This window comes from Phodopus roborovskii, unplaced genomic scaffold (assembly GCF_943737965.1).
Source record: "Phodopus roborovskii unplaced genomic scaffold, PHOROB, whole genome shotgun sequence".
Classification (NCBI taxonomy): domain Eukaryota; kingdom Metazoa; phylum Chordata; class Mammalia; order Rodentia; family Cricetidae; genus Phodopus; species Phodopus roborovskii.
The window spans coordinates 43,709,771-43,729,822 of NW_026126517.1; the positions used below are offsets into that span (position 1 = coordinate 43,709,771).

Genomic DNA, 20,052 nt, shown 5'->3' on the forward strand with positions numbered 1-20,052 from the left:
GTTCTTCATTCATTAAATTTTATTCCAACCTGGAGTCCAGAGAGCCCTTAAAGCAATTTTCATTTCCCTGGTTCATGTCAAAATAAAAGCCTCGCCTAGCATATATACTTTCGGAGATGTCCAAAGTTTAGGTATTTTCTCACATTCCTACACATTTAAGGCAAGTTGCTTGATATAGCCCTTTTCTACTTTTATTTATTTATTTTTATTTTTTTTTTATCTTTTTTCTTCAATCCTAGTTCCCTCTCTTTCCCGCATCTCATTCCCCCCCCCCCCACTCCACAGGGAGCGTGATGCCTTCTAGGAGGGATCATCAAAATCTGTCAAGTCATTTGGAGTAGGGTCTAGACCCTCCCTCCTGCCTCTAGGCTAAGGGAGTATCCCTCAATGGGGAATTTGCTCCCAAAGTCTTTTGTGATCAGGAATACATCCTGGTTCCACTGTCAGAGGTCCCTTAGACTGCCCAGGCCTTCTAACTGAGACCCCCATTCAGGGGGTCTGAGTTGGTCCTATACTGGTTTCCCAGCTATCAGTTTGGGAGTCCATGAGCTCCCCCTTGTTCAGGTCAGCTATCTCTGTGGGTTTCTATAGCCTGGTCTTGATACCTTTGCTCATCACTCCTCCCTCTCTGCAACTGGATTCCAAGAGTTCAGCTCAGTGTTTAACTGTAGGTATCTGCTTCTGCTTCCATCAGCTACTAGATATAGCCATGTTTACCCCTAAAATGGGCAGTGAGTAAATATTCTTGGAGTCAAGCCTGAGAGTTGAAGTATAGTAAATAGACAGGAAGCCAAGATTGGGGTAAACATCCAGGTAAGACTGTCAAATTTCATACTGAGTTTCTTTGAAGATTGTATTTGTAGTAGAAACATAAGCCAGAAATCATAGGAGGAAGAACAAAGGACTGATCTACCATGTCCTAAACATCACAGACAACACAGCATCTCAGTACTCTTTAAGTAAGGGAAAGGTGCCAACCTCCCAGGAGGAGCAGGGAGCATCTGGCTGCCCCTCATGTGACTTGTCTGTAGTAATCCCAGCCATGATTTTCTCCATCTCCAACACACACACACACACACACACACACCACCACCACCACCACCACCACCACCACCACCAACCACCACCAGCACCACCACCACCACCACCACCACCACCAACCACAGCCCAAGGAAAAGTCAACAGAAACATAATACGTGTTCTCCACAGCCCCACAGCACAGGGTGCCACCAAGTGTACTCCTTTCACATCCAGTGTCTCGGTGAAGCTCCTCTTTGTCCTGAGGAACTCAGACCATTGCTGAGAGTTCATAACTCTTGGCTGTGCCCTTGATCTACACCCAGCCCTGAGTTCTTCATCCTGGGGGTCACTGGTTTCTGAGAGGCCAGGTGTCAGGATCACCTCCCTGAAGATCTTGGCAACCCTCCCCCATATACACACATATATACACTTCTGAAATAAAGAGTCACATGCATTCAAATGGCTGACAAGAGCTGTTCCACCACACTGGGGAGGAAGCTGCTAAGCCCTTTCATCAGACTAGTAGGATCACTGTCACCCTTTCCATCTGCAGTGACTATACAGTGCAGTCCATAGATAATTCCATGTTCATCAAAGTGAACCATTTCAACCTAGGCTCTCGAAAGGACAGTCCCTTCACGTCACCTTGACGTCTGACCCCTCTTAGTTCACCCATACTTGCTGAAAGGGCATTTTCTGAATGCAAACAATGTCAATGTAGGTTACACCTTGTTTCCTGTTCAAGAGAAAGGACACAATTCTTGGGGCATATACTCTAGGTCCTAGCGATGTCAGCCCTCAGTCCCATGCTGCTGTCTTTCCACTGATGGTCATTGGTTTGCACAGAAAGGGGGAAGTCTTGTGAAAAGGCCAGTTGTTTTTTATAAAGCTAAAAATGTATTCTATAAAGACAGGCAGGGCTTCCCTATATAGCCCTGGCCAGCTTGGAGCTCTCTATGTAGACCAGGCTGGCCGTAACTCACAGATATCTGTGTGCCTCAAGTACTGTGATCAAAGGTGTGCACCATCACATCTGGCCCCTACTCTTTTAGTACCAAAATGATCATTCTTTTGTAAGATGATATTAGCAGAGGACAGTATTAGTCTGTGAAAATCTTTTATCATGAAAAATTTTCAGACACAAAGTAGAGCTACAGGTAAATATATATGGATTCCCACATATCAATTGAGCTTCAACAATCATCAACTTTGTCATATTCACTGAAAAGATATTGTTAATTGGTCCTAACATGGTTTTTGCTATGCCCCCCAAAACTTAAAGCACACACACAATCAGCCTGGGCTATCCTACAAATGCTACAGATGAGGACCATCAGAGGGGCTGTCAGAGATTAAATGACCTGGTCCAAGGTCTTCAACCAGTTAAAACTAGAACTGAAACAGGTGGGTGGCCCAGGACTCTAAGTAAGGGCGGTCTGACTAGATTTACCTAAGCAAACCCAGAATCTGCAGGTTATTCCTACATCTCGGTCCAGGGTTTGCATGCATTCCACTCGAGACCTGTCCCATTCAGGAGCAAAGAAAAAGCCATTCCCTGTAATCCATGTTTACTCCCTCCCATCCTATAGTCATCATTTACAGCCTGGACATCCTCAGGAACCAGTTTTTCCATTTCAAAGACTACTGGGGGGTTCTAGAGTAGTTCTTTACCTAGTGCCTCCAATCTTTACTCTCTCAAAATGTGTCCAAAGCAAACCATGGGGATGAAAGCAGATTCATGAAGACCTAGGAAGGGAACTACTCAGCTCCGCATCCCTTTTCACATACCTAACGTTCAAGGGAGCAAGGCAAACAGCAGGCAGGCCTCAGGACCAAGATTCTGCACATATGTTTCAGCACACAGGCCTTGGTGAGGACCATGGGGCCATGCAACTGACAGAACTAAAACACTCTGGAGAACATCAACATATGTCCCCGTCCCCAGGACTCAGTTAATGAGAACGTTTTTCTTTATACATTCAGTTTTTTAAAAGACTTACCTAAATTCTCAGTTTATGCAGTATCAGTTTCACTGAGAGGATCCTGAGGAACATGAGAAGCTTCTAGCGGCAATACCTAGAACAATAGGAAAAGCCATAAGACGCAAGTACCAATATACACACAAGGCTGAACGAAGTCTATACATGTGGTGGTCATTTTCCCCACGCTAAGAACGAACGAAAGAAAATAACTCCGGAAGCAACGAGTCTCCATCACACCACATGTGCTGGGAAATTTGCTGTGGCGATAGGGAATTGAGATCCCAGGGCACTTATTCAAAGACCAAAATTACATTACTGCTGGCAAAGAGGCAGAACATTCCCCGCCTTCTCTGTGCTAAGAAGGCTTTAATGGATTTGAATTTAAACCAAAAAACCAAATACATGTGTCCTTCTTCCTGTGTCATGTCTAAACCAATTTCAGGCCCTGTGTCTTCTTCTCCCCCAACCACCCTCTCCCTCATTAGCATACAGAATTGTTCTTGGCCTGCTCACTTCTATCTCACTTAGTCACTGGGACTCACTTATCAAGCAGTCTCTTCTTGCTTCATCTTTCTGTCATGTCCATTTGGGACTCACTTATCAGGCAGTCCCTTCTTGCTTCATCTTTCTGTCATGTCCATTGTGAAGCCCCAAGAGCTCCCCTCTGACAACTTACTCAGTGGAAACCCAACAAGAGGCAGAAAACACCATCGATTACAGATTTACCAAAACGGCCTAGTGAAGAAACAGGACAAGGTGAGAACCTTCAGAGTGTTCTTATAAAACAGGTACATGCGTCAAGTCTAGGCAGGAGTAAAAAATGGGCTAATAAATTATGAGGGTTTATTATTTGGGGGTGGGGGTTCTACATGTCTTCTCAACTTAAAAAAATGTGAACTTAAAATAGAATCAAATGATTATTAGAGGTATGTGTGTCTGAATATTTTATAATATTAAGATAATGAAGGTCTTTTGAAACATGATAGCAAAACCTGAAAGTATAAAAGACTAAGGGATCCGTTGTCCCAGTTAGGGTTTCTATTGCTGCGAAGAGACACCATGACCACAGCAACTCTTATAAAAGAAAACATTTAATCCCAGTGTCTGGCTTACAGTTTGGTTCATTATCATCGTGGCAGCATGCATGCCGCATGGTGCTAGAGGAAGCTGAGCATCCTTACATCTTGTCTCACAGGCAACAGGACATGGGATGGTATCTCGAACACATATAAAGCTCAAAGCTGCCTCCACAATGACGCACTCTCTCCAACAGAGCCACGCCTTCTATTAGTGTCACTCCCCTCGGGAGCCACTTTCTTTCAAGCTACTACATTTGGCTTACTAAATCAATAACAACAAGAAACTAAAGTAGGGTCTCAGCAGGTAAAATGCTTGCTGCTCTTGCCAAAGATCAGAGTTAGGTTACCAGAACCTACATGGGGTAGCTACAAACACCTGTAACTCCATCTTCAGGGGAATCTAACATGCTCTTCTAGTGGTACCTGAATGTACATGCATGTAGGAGTACACACACACACACACACAGAAAATTAATATATAAATTATAAAAAATAAGACAAAAATCCACTAATATTTTTGTCAAAAGATAAAAACTATACACAAGATAAAAAAGTTGCTCTTCATATTTTACAAACCAATTTAAGGAAATTAATATTCCCCTTAAGACAATGTGAACAATACATTTTCCTTATGGTGAAGAAATATGACAGCAGTTCATTGGAAAGGGATTATACTAAGTCCTATGATTCATCTAATGTCTGTGACCTCCAACTAAAGTTAGCTGGCCAGCTCAGTCCTAGCATCCCATAGACAAATAGTAATTTCATGAATAGGTAGAATCTTTAAATACATTTTCTGGACTTTCTTATCTTTTATATGCTTGAGTGTTTTTACCTGCATGATGGCATGGGTACCAACATGTGTGTGCCTAGTACCCACAGAGGTCAGAAGGGGCCATCAAATCCCCTGAAGTGGAGTTGAAAATAGTTGTAAATCATTATGTAGGTATTGGGGACTGAACCCAAGTCTTCTGAAAGAGCCATAATTGCTCTTGACTGCTGAGCCACCTCTTCAGCCTCATATAATTTCTAATTAACATTGAAATTTGTGAAGAGACAAATTGCATTAAGAATAGAAACAAAGGAGCCATAAGTTTCCATGTGAGCCAGTCTATTGTTAAAACATTCTCTATCATAGTATGCTTAGCCAATGCACAGGTTTATATTCATTAGATTATAATCACATATTAAAAGACTCCCTTTTCCCCATTGAGATTACAAAACACAGAACTTATTCCCACAGTGGGCCCATTATGTTCACTTTATGCCTGGAAAACAAATGTACTCTTTTCCCTGTTTTATTTTTAAAGGTTTATAAATTAAATATACAAGCATTCCTATAAGATCACAGTTACAAACCTGGTTAGAAAGTCATAATTACTGATAGCTGCATAGATGCCTTTAAATTATATTTCTCATAAGCCCCCTTTATCTGCTAGCTGCTGCCTCTATCCCTGGAAAATGCCTGTAGAAGATAGACAACGGACTAGAGCCCCTATTATTTTTTTTTTTTTCAGAGATGACCTTTCATGACATTTAGACTAAATATCTATGGCTCCAACACATAGTTCAGAAAAACCCTCAGGTCACCAAAGCCAAGTAGCCTCGTCAATGCCAAGCAAGTCCACACAGGGAGCTGAGATGTGTTAGAATTTGTGAGACAGGGCTAGGGAGATGGTTCAAGGGTTCAGCAGACAAGTGTGGAGATCGAGTTCAGATCGAGATCAACCTCAGGCCTTGTGCCAGTTCACTTTTTTATCAACTTGACACAAGGTAGAGTCATCTAGAAAGAGGGAATCTCAACTGAGAAAATGTGTCCACCAGACTGGTCCATTAGTATTTTCTCAGCTCACTGTCAGTGGTACCACAGCAAGGCAGGTGGTCCAGGATTGTATGAAAAAGCAAACTGAGTCAGCCACAAGGAACAATCCAATAGCAAGAACCCTCCATGGTCTTTGCTTGACTTCCTTCAGGTTCCTAGTGGAGTTTCTGTCTTGGCTTCTCTCAGTGATAGACTGTGATCATGATGTGTAAGCCAAATAAGTAACCTCCCTCAAGTTGCTTTGAACATAGTGTTTTATCACAGCCATGGAAACCAACTAGAAAAGGTCTCCACATACCTATGTATATATGTGCATGCAACTCTCACTCACATGCAAAAGCATACACATTCATACCCAAGCACACAACACACCATATACATGTGCACATGGGAAAAAAAAAAAGAAAAAACAAGATTTGCAGGACTCCACGTTGCATTTAGAGAAGACATTAGCATAGTGGCTAAGCAGAACAAATTTGATCTTGATCAATTTACTAGTCATTTGCCCTGGATGTGCCTTAAACTCTCTGGGCCTAAGTTTCCTGCTTTGTAATAAAACCAATGGGGGAAGGGGCAAAGCTCAAGGTGAACACACAACTAATACAATCAGCAAAGCTCAGCACCACAGAGCTTATCTGAGCAGCAGACATCTGAAACAGAGATGGAAACAGCTCGCGGCAGAGACTCTTGCTCACTGTCTGATCTTAACAGGTCCCCAGAGAAAACTGACACAGAACAGGCCTTCTGCAGGCACAGCTATCTGCTTAAAACACTTCAGCTTGATTTTTGTGGTGCTAGAGATGGGACCCAGAACCCTGCTTATGCCAGGCAAGCCCTTTCTATCACCAAACTGCATGCCTAGCCCTAAAATACTTCTGGTTAAACCCGAATAAGACTCTTTCAAGTTACATGAAGAACATTTTCCTAAAGGAGCACTGTGTACTATCAGGTGTCGAGTCACTCGGGAGCTCCCTGTGCCCTGTTGTATAGAAGATAGCATGAAGCACTGGGTGATTTGAACAGAAGGCAACAAAAGCTACTACTGATATCTTCCCATTGGCCACAAGCAAGGGCATTGTTAGCTAGGGCTGTGCTTTATAAATCTCCCCCATTTGGGGCTGACTTTGACAATTTCTGACCAGAGCCAACATGACTCGATTTTCTAAATTCCACGCCCCCATCCTCACCACTCATTCAGAGCAGCCCCACTGTAGTTATAGAAGATGAGCTATTCATACCCCATATGGTACAGAGAATCCCTGCTTCCTCTAATCCTATAAAAAGGGACCTCCATTCTGCCACTTGGGGCCTGAACCCTCCTCAGAAGAGTCCACCACCCTGTTGTGTGCCTGCCTGTCTGTGGCATTAGTAACCCAAGTATTTTGCAGCCCCAAATTAATTCGTTTTAAGACATCAAGATTATACAGAGGAGAAAATACATTATAAGTAGCTCTGAAAGAGCAAAGTGCATTCTTGACTATCATTCAGAATCACAAAATCCAAGAAAAAAAAAAAAACAGTTATTTAACAGCCCTATACAGCAATGGCAACAATCAAAGGGAGAAAAGAAGAAATGTTTTGAGAATAAAACTTTTCCAACTTTCTCCAACTTCTACCCCTTGACACGCCTGTTCTTTCCTTGTTCTGAAGTCTTGAAATACTTGCATCAAAGGGCAGCTCAATAAGCATGGCCCAGCTATGCTAGGCTGGGAGATAGCTGATTACATAGGGAGAGGCCATCTCTCTACCACCGATTTCCCCTCACTAACTTGCCCAGTTAGAGACTGGGTGCTGGCCTGAGTCAAAAGATGCTCAGTGGAAAAGCTAGCAGGCAGCAGCTGCCCAAGGCACTCCAAGGAGAACTAGAAATAAGACTACTCCATCCTCTGCAAGACGGAGTGGAAAGTGAGACCCAGAATAAAAGCTCCAGAAAAATTTGTGTTCTTCTACAGACAGCATTCCTAGACAGACAGAAAGTCCGACCGACCATTCAGGGCTGGTGAGATAGTTTCTGAAGAGCACTTCCACTCTTGCAGAGGACCTTGAGTTCAGTTCCTAGCACCCACATGGTGCCTCACAAGCATTTATAACTCCAGTTCTGAGGAATCTACCCTCTTCTGGCTCCTGTAGGAATGGCACACCATGACACATAGATAAACACCTTTCACATAAAATAAAAATAAAATCGTAAAAACTTCACATTCAAAAAATTTTTCATCATATGAATGTGGGAAATGTTAAATTAACCAAATAAAAGGTGTTTCCAATGTCAAACATTTTAGATGTTTTCATATGCTAACTGTGATTATGACTAAATAATTCCAACAATTACACATGCCACAGATTCTTTTATAATTGCTGTCTACATCTTAGGACAAATGTCCTATATACTACTTTGGAAAATGGTTTAATTAGTTATTTTATGTAAATTAGCACTGAAGGCACACTTTGCATTAATTAAATGACGGAAAACAGCCCTATAAATGATCAGTTAATGGTGCAAAGGATGCTGATGTACAGTTGGGTAAAGTGTGTCTTCACTCAGAGGCCACATGAGATGCTGAAATCCCTCTGCTTTATTTTGTTCTCACTTCATGTACTTTCAGATCAAAAATCTGAGCTGGGCCATTAAGTCTTTATTGTTCTAGAATTCACTATCCCCTATAAAAATGTAAAAATGCTTAAATACCAATTCTAGTGTGTGTAATTAGAATGAAAATTTTGTAAGAATAAGTACTACACAGTACAACTTCAAACAATGCCAGCTAGAGGGATGTCCCACAAATGAATACTGATTATAGGGACCAAAGAGATGGCTCCATTAGTAAGTGTCTGACTCTATATGTATGGACCCACAGGTACATGCCCACCCTTTCACATACACATACACAGAAGCAAAACATTAATTCTGCTTTGAATCTACAAACTGCTCCTCCATATATCACTAACTCCTTCTATGGACTGACCCAAAGGTACATTCTGTGGTTTCTATTTTATATCAGTTTTCGGATGTTTACTCTCCATCATTTTCCAAACAAGCTTTGCTTTCCCCATCTTATTTCTAGCATATTCTCCCATCCGCTAAAAACCCTACAGTAGCAGAAAAAGAAATATTTTTGCTCATGACTTTGTCCCTAGACCAACTGCCACATTCAGTCCATTATCACACCCAACTGTTTTTAACTGAAGTCTAATTAACTCGTTTATGAACAACTTGGAATTGCACTTAATCAGAGCTATGTAAGCAGTGAGTTAATTCTCTAGAACTGGGAAACCCTATACAAGTAACTTTCTGTGGTTGGCCTTTTAGGGAGGCAAGCAACTAAACACGGCATACAGGTATTAGAAAGTATCTGATGTGTTTGTTATACATCTAAATGTAATGTTCTGAATACAATAGTCACATGACCCCAAAGCGTTAAGACACCTTCAAATGAATAAATGCAAACAAATACTTTTTTGCTCAATTCACTCTATCTATAATAAACACCATTGCCAAAATCAGTTTGGGGAGGAAAGTTACAATCCATCTTAGAGGAAGTCGAGAAAGAAACTCAATACAGGAGCCTGGAGGCAGGAAGTGAAGCAGAGGCCGTGGAAGATGCTGTCACTGGTTTGGTGTTCATGGCTCACTCAGCTTGCTTTCGAAAACAGTTTAGGACCATCTGCCCATTCCTCACACATTGATTGAGTTTTAAAATGCAACTCCTATGGAGGCATTTTCTCAGTTGGGGCTCCTTTTTCCTAGGTGATCCTAGTTAATGTCATGTCAACAACAAACAAACAAAACAACAACAAACCTAACCAGCACAAAGTCTGATAGTACATTCGGAAAACTTTGGAATGATTTTTCTTTTTTACAGATGTCTAGGAATGGAAGGGCAGGGAAATAGTGTCCAATATTAATAATAACTGAGGAATCCACAGCTCTTCAAGGAAGATGTTATGGCCAAGGGATATGATTTACCAAGCCACTACTTTTAACTGGACTTTACCACAGTCAAACTTTCCTCTATCCCTTGAGTAAATCAGGTTGGGTAGAAATTTGTTAGGTTAAATCCTCAGGACCTACAAAATCATGACCAACTGTTCAGGCCACGAGGATCACCAGTACCTACTTTGCCACAGCCTGCCATGGAAGTGTGTGCCAAGTGTTCCACATACCAGAGTCCCAGCACACTCAGCTTCTCCTAAGGGATCTCTCACAGCCACTTTTCTATGCCCCAGACATTCTGGAAAAGGCTACACTAAGGAGATTGTAAAAGGGTAGTTGGTTATAGGATCAGATGTAAGGGAATGTGTGTGAATTTGCAGAGATGGTTGGATGACTTGAAGGGTGATGAAACAAACCTTCCTGCATGCGTCTCTGGTGGGGACACACATTGTGACACATCTGTCAAAAATATATAAGATGTAAAGTAGCAGGAATGAACTGACACAGAATAGGGCTATGCGACAATGATGGTACAGGTTAATCACGTGGACCAAGCACACGGCATTGGGATGTGATCGTACAAGTATCACCCAGGCACTTAAGCCAGAGAGGTTCCTGTGGAGCAGAGCCTGCCAAGAATACAGTAATCCAAGAGGGTCTTGAGCAGTTGGCAAGCTGGGTTGAGGTTGCCTGCATGTGTCTCAGCTGCCAACTAGGATGGGCTGCACACTCGCAGCTCTATCCTTCCACAAGGTACCATCTACACCACATTCATTCTCATGGACACTGTGATCTTTAATTCTCCTTTGTAATAGAAAGGCTATGTGCAGTCTCTAAGGAAACACTACTCACCTACAGCAAGGAATAACAGCCTATTTAAAGGCCAGGTACCTAAGAAGATGCACTATATCTGAGTTCTCCAGCTCCGTAAGTTGTTTGCCTGGTGCTATGCAGCAATTTCCTCTGGAGCTATAAAGACTATGAATGGAGGCTCCTTAAGACTCAGGAAGTAAACAATTCAGAAAACTCAGGAAGTGCAAGAAACTGACCAGTTGCACCAGGCCTCTGCCTTTCCAAAGTTATATAAACAGTAATTACTGCAGATAAGGCAAAAGTCAGCCTTGTTGCCTGGGAAGAGACACTCTCCAAGTATGCCAAGCAACCTGCAAGTTGTACATTAGGTCTCAGGTTTCCAGCTTTTGTGAGCAATGCTGAGTGCGGTAGGCTTTTGGTATTGCAGCTCTGTTTGAGTCAATCCTGGTTTTGTAAGAAACACCCTACCTAGACTCCTGTTCATAACTCCAATAAGAACTCATTGGCTCACCAAGCTGGACTTTGGTGGTATCCTTACTTTGCTCTACCATTAATTTCCTACCTGGGGTGAGTGAGCAGACATTTGTTCATGTCTCCCCAAGAATAGTGTTAGCTGACACCTAGGTTCTGTGAACCAATACATCTTACCCCAAAAGCAACATTCAATCCCAAAAGGAGTAACAATCAAGGGTATCAAGAAATTTAGTCAGCCCCATGGCAACCCAAGACATGTAGCACAAAAAAGAACATGGGGTCATTGAAGAAGATTTGGTCAATTAAGGTCAAATGATGCACTCAAGTAAATAGCAATATGGAAATCAAAACCACTTGTTTTTTTTTGATAAGTAAGAATCTGTCTCCATGTGGCCTTGATTAGCAGCTATTGAAACTCTCAATATTCATCTTCAAAAGTGTGAAATTCGGTCTTGATGAGTTAACAACTGGTTTTCCAAAAAGCTCTCTCCTCTTCTCTCTTCACAAGGCCAGCGAGTCTCTGTACATTCACTGTGATTCAAAGCATCCAAACCCTAGCACCTCCTGAAATTTCCTTTCCTTCTCAATAGACCATAAAAATGAATTCTCTACCCTAGGTCCCCTTGTCTGTCCCTGGTGTTCATCCCAGCCCCCACAGTAACCCCTTTTTTTTTGGAATTTTCATGAGATTAAGATGTTTCCTGTGCCATTACCAATCTACCGTGACATGTTCTCTATGTCATTTCAAATGAAGAATAGTAAGACCATGGCAAAGCAGTTATACTCAAACCCTTGCACAAAGTCTAGTGTCAACTTGCCAAGGCCAGGGCGCCTTTGTACCATTATACGAAGCTTTGTGCACATGGTGGTGTGGGTCTTCTGTTCCCCTCCCTCCTGTCAATTGCAGCTATCGGGGCATTCTCACTCATGCCAAGCCAACACATGTGGATCCACAGACCCTGTCCTCCTCATGGGCTTGTGCTAACAAGAAGAACATCTCTGTGAACACAGGAGGAGGATGGGACCCCTTTCTTCCAAGGGTGAACTCTCTGCTAGAGGGCTTGAAAATGCTCCTAAAGTCACAGTGGTTTTCTTAGGTGCTAAAATTTCCACTTCATACACCTTATACACAACTAAAACTCTGTTTAAAAAAGCCCAATATTGGGCCAGCAAGAAGGCTCTGTGGGTAAAGGTGCCTGCCACCAAGTCCGATGTCATGTGCTTGACCTCTGGGATCCACAAGGTAAAAATAAAGAACCTAATAGTACAGATTGTCCTCTGACCTCCAAATGTATGTTAAAGCATGCATATACATGTACACAAATACAATCATACGTCAGTTAATCAATGGGGAAAAAGTCACAAAATTTAAGCTAAATATACCCAAACTAGCTGGATCTATTGACACATGCTTTCAGTCACAGCAATAGGGAATCTGCAGACAAGCTAAAAGCCTGGACTGTATAGTGAGATCTCACCTATAAAAACAATAATTTTAATAATATAATAATTGTAGTTATATAGTTAGGCATAGTGGCATCGGCTTTTAATCCCAGTACTTCAAAGGCAATGGCAGCCAGATCTCTGTGAGTTCAAAGCCAGCCTGGTCTACAAAGCTGATTCCAAGCAGGAGGACCAGAAGTACAAGGTCATCTGTGGCTACATACGGAATTGAGGGCATCCTTGGCTACATAAGACTCAGTCACAAGAAACCAAAATAAAAATTGAAAATACAAAGAAACAATTGTAATGAAACCCTATATACAGATGGTCTCCAACTTAGAATTATTTAACTCAGTTTTTTTTTTTTAAGATACTATAAAAACTACATGCATTTGGTAGAAACCATTCTAAGATTTAAATTTTGGTGAGCTAGCAACCCCTAGTAGGCTAAGATCTCCTAAGATCTTAGAGTGTTCAGTTCCCAGCATGTACAAGGCAGGGAGCCTGTACCCTGATATTGGGTGGGCCGGTGCAGTAAGCTTTTTGATTTTGGACAATTCCACCCTATACTGACTCCATCATGCATGTAAGAGAAGTCACCCTTTTCCCTCAGCTGCTACAACTGCCAGCCAAACATCTTCCATCCAGCCCACCTTTTATTTCCTCCCTGCCGTCAGTGGAGGTTATTTTTAAATGAACACCATATATCTTATGATTTCTATATATATTTGGTGAAACTAGTATTTAACTTTGATCTTAGAAAATGTAGATTCGATAGTCATCAAATTAAACTGCAGACATCTGATTTGCTCTGCCACCGTTGCACACAGGAAGGTGTGGATGAGGCAAGCAAGACTCGGGTGCCTGAATGGCCTAGGTACACACATTGCACAGAGTTCCTCCCCACCCAGAGATCATGCCCAGGGGAGAAAAGCAGGACTCTAGGAGTTCAACTATAAATGTCATTTTTTGTATTTTAAAATATAATTGAGGTGCATTGGTTTAAATAAAAATTTATTAAGATCACTTTTAAAGGAATGTCCAACCTATCTCTGTTTTGTATTCTGGTCTCAGGATAATGTTCCCTAGACTCAAATTCTTTTTCACACTGAGCAAACATGCCTTAGTCAATCTCCCATCAACAGTATTATTTGAGCATGACTCTAAAGTGAAAATTAATTCATTTGGAATTTCTTCATCAACTATTTTGTACACTTACCCAAATGGTTCTTATCACTTCCAATTATGATTAAGATTCAAGTGTGTTAAAACAAAACAATGACATCAGGAAATTTGAATGCAAATCAATGGAACTAGGGGGAAAAAATGATCCTGAGTGAGGTAAACCAGACCCAAAAAAGACAAAAATGGTAAAGGATTACCATGCTGCATACAATCCACAGATCCAGAGAGGCTAAGTCACAAGGAGGTGGGGGGGGGGGCATGGATCTCCCTGGGAAGACAAAACAGAAGAGATCTCTTGGTTGGACTGGGGGCAGGTAGGCATGGGAATTGAGGGGTTGGGTGGAGGGGACAGTACTGAGAGAGATGACTGGAAAGATGGGCTTTAAGGAGTCTAATAGAAGTCTGATGCCGGGAAAACATCCAGGAGTCTACAAGGATGACACCAGCTAAAATGTCTGTCAACAGTGGGCGCATAGCCTGAACTGGCAACTCTGTGATCACATTGGTGACTACCTAGGTTGTCATCAGAGAACCTTCTTCATCCAGTGACTGATGGAGGCCAATTTAGAGACTCACTACCAAACACTGCGAACAGCTAGGAGAGTCCTGCTGAGGAGAGGGAAGAGGGATTGTAGGGAACAAATACACAGAAACCACTAGCCTGGCTCAGGGGATTCACAGAGTCTGAACCAACAACCAGGCAGCCTGCGTGGCACTGACCTAAACCCCCTGCATCTATGTGACAGCTGTGTGGCTTGGTCTATTTGTGGGACTCCTGGCAATGGGAGCAGGGCTGTCCCTGGTGATTTGACTGGCTCTTGGGAACCTAATCCTCATGCTGGATTGCCTTGCCCAGCCTGAATGCAGGGGGAGGTGTTTGGTCTTATAGCAGATTTATATGTCAAGCTTTGCTGAAGCCCATGGGAAGCCTGCCCCTTTCTGGGCAATTACAGAGGAAGGGATGATTAAAGGAGGGCAGAGGGGGGAGGAGTGGGAAGGGACATGGAGGAGAGGAGAGAGGGGAGGCTGCGGTCTAGATGCAAAATAAATAAAGAACAAAAAAGATTAAAGTGTTCCAATAAAACAATCACAGCCACCTTGAGAATAAAACATGGCATCACCACCAGGGAGACCTCTCCAGACTAAGTCAAAAGAAACATTTAACTGCTATTCTACTTGGAAAGCAATTCCCATTCCTTTTTTTTTTTTTTTTTTAATAAATCTCAGCAATTCTCATACTGTATATGTTTTTAATCTTGCAATCAGAATAGGATAAAAGTATACCAGACTGATGTGTGGATTTTGGATCCTAGAATTTCACACTGTATAGCTGAAAAAATATTCTAAACCATCATTTACCAAAAGACAAGGCAGGGCTGAGAATTTTCTAAGGGCTTCCCATGTGAGACCGAACCACCAAGATCAGCCAACATTCCAGCAGGCAACTAACTGGAATGACTGAAAACTAACTGGAATGACTGAATCACCAAAAGAATAAAGGGTGTGAAAAGGGGCATGAAGGAATGAAAGACATGTTAGAGGGTGAAGGAATGAAGGAGGGAGGGGACATGTTAGAGAATGAAGGAATGAAGGAGGTAAGGGGACATGGTAGCGGGTGAAGGAATGAAGGAAGGGGCCTGTTAGAGGGTGAAGGAATGAAGGAGGGAAAGGGACATGTTAGAGGGTGAAGGAGAAGCAAGGGTGGAGATCTGGGTGGATGTGATTAAGATATGGTAAGACACTATCAAAGAATAAATAAAAGATATTATAATCAGTTCAAAGAAAATTACTGCTTTTCAACCCCCTCCCAAAAGAAAAGAAACTGCACCTCCCTTTAGATGACTTCAGAAGCCCAGATCTGAACCACTTCACTGGGACCCCTCCCCTTTTGTTTGTAGAAGGAGATAAATGAATAAGCAGGCAAAACTCTGCTTTTTGTGTAAGACTTTGTATAAGATTTGTATAAGAAAATCCCAACCCAGGAGAGGTGAGTGGAACAGAGCCATTTCCAAAGTGTAAGCAGGGCCAGGATCTGTGACACATGTTTTCATACCTGCAACATTAATGGTAAAGCAGTTTGAATTATAAAGCAAACATTGTGGAATATTGTTTTACACTGTGTGCCTATATCTTGCTGTGATTGGGTTAATAAAGAAACTGACTGTCCAATAGCTGGACGGGAGGAGTAGGGAGGGAAAACCAGACTAAGGACATGGGAAGAAAGGCCAGCCAGACTCGGAGAGGAAACAAAAGGGGTACAAGAGAGGTAAAGTCACATGGCAGAATGTAGATTAATATAAATATAAATGGGTTAATTTTAAGTTGTAACAGCTAGCTAGAAACAAGCCTGAGCTATTAGACTCTGAATTGTTATTTGGGAAGAGGCTGATGGAACATAGCTGATCATGGTCCCAATGAGAAACTCCACCTACAATACAATAATATAATAGTTCTGATTGGCTCTTATTTCACATGTAAATATACATATGAATTGATGTTCATGTTTGCAATGATCTTATGCCTTATACCTCAACTTACAAAAAGTAAACTACAAATCATATACACACAAGTTCATGAACTGTATTTTGTTATTGTGTTTATATACATGTGTGTTCATGTGGCATATTTGTGTGCATATGTGCATGGATGAGTACCTGCATGGATATGCATGCAGGGCCCAGACATTGGTGTTTGTTGCCTTTTACTGCCCTTTAACTTGGTTTCTGAGACAAGATCTCTCACTGAACTTGAACTCCCCGATTGTCAGACTTGCTGGCCAGTGCGCCCATGGGATGCCCCATCTGCCTCCCAGCACAGGACTACAGATAAGGACTGCTATAGGTGGATTTTTACATGGATGGTGGAATTAGAAACTTGGATCTTTATTCTTGCATTGCAAGCACTTTATCCACTCCATCTCTCAAGCCAAAAAACTGTTTTTAAAGGGCCCCCAAACTAAAAGTTCCTTAGTTAGGAAGCAGCCCCAATGCATCTGAGAGACCTTGGAACAAGCCAAGAGTCCCAGAAGAACTCAGGGAAGACAGGGAAGCAGATGGTACCTCAAGAGTGAGTAGTGAAGCAAGCAGAAGCTTCACACAACTTCTATTAGGAGTCACTTAAGTTATATTTGGTCTCAAAGCTCCTTGACCCTGGATCAAGGATGGAGCTTCTGGAGGGAACTGAGGGCCTAGGCAGGAATCAGACAGCCAAGTGCCTGCCTGATTGAGCTCCTGTCAGTTTCCAATATTAACCAGCTGCCTGTGGCCAGTGCGGCCCCTCCCCTCTACTGTGCAGTGTCCTAGTCTGTGAAAGGGATAGAGGAGCACACTTCTCCAGATTTCCAACAGGCTCCTTCTGTTGGCAACAGATTCCAGGACTTGGAAAGGGCAAGATTCAATAGAAGGCAGAGAGAGAAAAGAGACACCAAGCAGGTGGGAAGAGATGATTCCTCTAGAAGAGAAGCCCCTCTCTCTCTCTCTCTCTCTCTCTCTCTCTCTCTCTCTCTCTCTCTCTCTCTCTCTCTCCAACCCCCTCCCCAGTGCTTTCCACCAGCCTACAATATCTGCAGAGTAATAAATGCCCTCTCTGGGAGTGTGGTTCCCAGCAGGAAAGAGGAGAGTGCTCTATGAAGAGTGATGCTACAGGCACCCCACAGGGACCTCAGCACAGGTGCACAGAAGCACCTGGAAGGATACATATGGGAAGGGGACCAGGCCAAGATGATGGGTCTTCATGGGAGTGGCCATTGATCTCTAATGGAGCATCCAGAGTGTTGGGCTAGGCTGAAGGCAGAAATCATACCACCTGCCACCTGCAAGGGCTTAGGGTAAGAGCTGTAGGAGAAAATAAAATCTTTCAGAGGAGACCAAGTAAAGAGCAAAGAGAAATCATAATACTGAGAGAGGTTGCAGTGACATCACAGCATAGTTGAAGGGTATAATGAAGGTGGACATACCAAGATAGACACAGTTTCTAGCCTAGCTCTGGGTTGTATTATGAGAACTGCTTCTGACAAAGAATAAACATTTCTAGAGAATGAAGGTTCAGTATTGAAGGGGGAGTTATTTTTGAGGGGGTTATGTTACAGAAAAAGCTAGTTCCAAGAGACAAGGTGGGTGGGGTGCCTATGAGAAGAGACAAGCTACTTAGCAAGTTAGAGAGGCATTGGCCAAATGGGGAACAGTGAAAGCTGGGGAAGAGTCCCTAGGTCAAGATGGGAGAGATGCAGCAGGAGAAAGTGAGGACAAATAGCAAACAGAACAGGATGTGGAAGTCAGAAGCACTAGAAGTCGGGTCCATGCAAATACCCCTCCCAGCCCAGCCAGGCCAACAATGACCAAGGAAAGGACACAGCTTTTAAAGTCACCTATGTGCAATGTCAACTCTGGTTTGGTCTCTTCATAGCTGAACACACAGACCCAAAGATACAACAAATTCACGTACATGCCTGAGGCTATTGGAAAGTTTGATTTAAAAAAGGCCTCCTGTAAGGGGTAGAGACCAGACAGCAACCTGCTAAGGGCAGGCACTTGGAAAAAATCAATCAGGTCAGCCAAGGCACCTAACAGTTGACCATTTCCCTTAAGAGAAGGCTGTGCCTTGTGTCAATCCAGAGAACCCAGAAGGAACAACATAAGAGAATATGCTGGAGATGAAGGATCTAGAAAGACCCCATCTGGTATGCTGTACATTCACTTGTTAGCACATGAGAGGTGAATAAAAAATTACTTCTGGTAAACCTCCAGCAGGAGCCTTGGGTTAGATAAAGGAGGTAAGACATTGTGAGAGGCCTGAAGGACATACAAACAACATGCAATGACGATTAAACTGAAGAAAAGAGCCTCAGTCTTCTGGAGCTGCTCACTTAAACAGAGGGAATCATGTGACACATAGGCTCAACTTCAAAATTATCAGCTGAGTGGGGGGTCTAGATCAAACAAGAAGGGCCCACATGGACAATCACTGCTGACTGTTACACAGTCTACTTGAAATTTCCAAGGAAAAGCTAAGAGCAAGCAAACAAAGGGGAGGCAACAGACAAAGGAAAATCATTATTTTTCAGTCAGGTGTATGTGGAATTTGTGTATGTGTGGGTACATGTCTGTGCAGGTGTTCTTACACATGTGTACATCTGTATGTGGAGGTCGGAGGTTGATGTCTGGTGTCCTCTCTAAAAATACTGTATTTTATTTACTGAGATAGGGTCTCTCACTGAACACAGATAGAGGTGACTGATTTGCCCAGTCGCTTTAACTGTCCAGCTTGCCCTGAGGAATCCTGTCACTGCCTCCCAAGTCCTTGGGTTATAGTGGGGGCCATCACACCAACCAGGTTTTTTATATGTATACCAAGGGTCTAGACTTCATTCCTCATACTTGCACAGCAACTGCTTTACCCACTGAACCATCTTCCCTGCCCATAAATACCTCATTTTTAAGTAATTGTGGTATGGAGACATTTTTTTTCTAACAACTCTAGAGTCTAAGATGTGCTGCTGCTGCTGCTTCTCCTCCTCCTTCTTCTTGGGAATATAACATTTAAGTCTTAAAGGCAGACTGGCAGTTCCTTGGGGACAGAGCCTTTCTTCATGCTTCTAAAGCACCAAGACTGCCTGGCAGAACATATGTGCAGTCACACTTGAGAAGGCCCAGGAACTACATCTGCCCGAACCCAGTAACACCCTGCCATCAAAGGTCAGTGCCTTCGCCTCCAATGATATAAAGTAAGTCCGACTGATTCACAGGCATGATGGACAATAGACTCCTGTCATGCTTTGCTGGCCAGCTGAGGAATCTGCAACTGGAGGTGCCAGGTGTCAGGCTCATCGCCTGAGCATCCTCCTTGTGATTGGCATGCCCTATTTAGAACTTTCACAGAAAGGCAAGAAGCCTAAAAGGGGAAACAGCTCATTCCTGCCCTGAAAGGCAACGGCCAACATGGATTTGATCACCACTAACCACCCTTGCTCCTGTGAGAGCCACATTACAGGCACATTCACTGCTGCTAGGATAAAAGCTGACTCTCAACAGGAGTCAAAGTTAAGAGACTCAGACACTAACTCCACCCTCTAACACCCGCCCACACGCCACAATCTGCCAATCATCACCAACCTCAATCTGCCAATCATCAGCAACCTCAGCTCTTCCATGCCACTGGGATCATACTGACCACTGTGAGGAGGGCCAACTTAAGTTAGGGCTCCTAAACAAGGGCAGTACCCTCTCCCCAGGGACATCTAGGGACATTTTGGAATTTGGAAGCTGAAACTGGGGAAGGGTATTACAGGCACCAGAAAGGGAG

At 42.9% G+C, this 20,052-nt stretch overlaps 1 protein-coding gene across 1 annotated transcript in view; it reads right to left on the minus strand.

The window, feature by feature from the left end:
* Tln2 (talin 2) overlaps positions 1–20,052 on the minus strand; it is a 401,603-nt gene that overhangs the window by 223,385 nt on the left and 158,166 nt on the right. Inside the window, exon 3 of the mRNA XM_051197857.1 lies at positions 3,021–3,096. The gene's annotated coding sequence lies outside the window, so the exon portion shown is untranslated. The remainder of the gene's footprint in view (positions 1–3,020; positions 3,097–20,052) is intronic.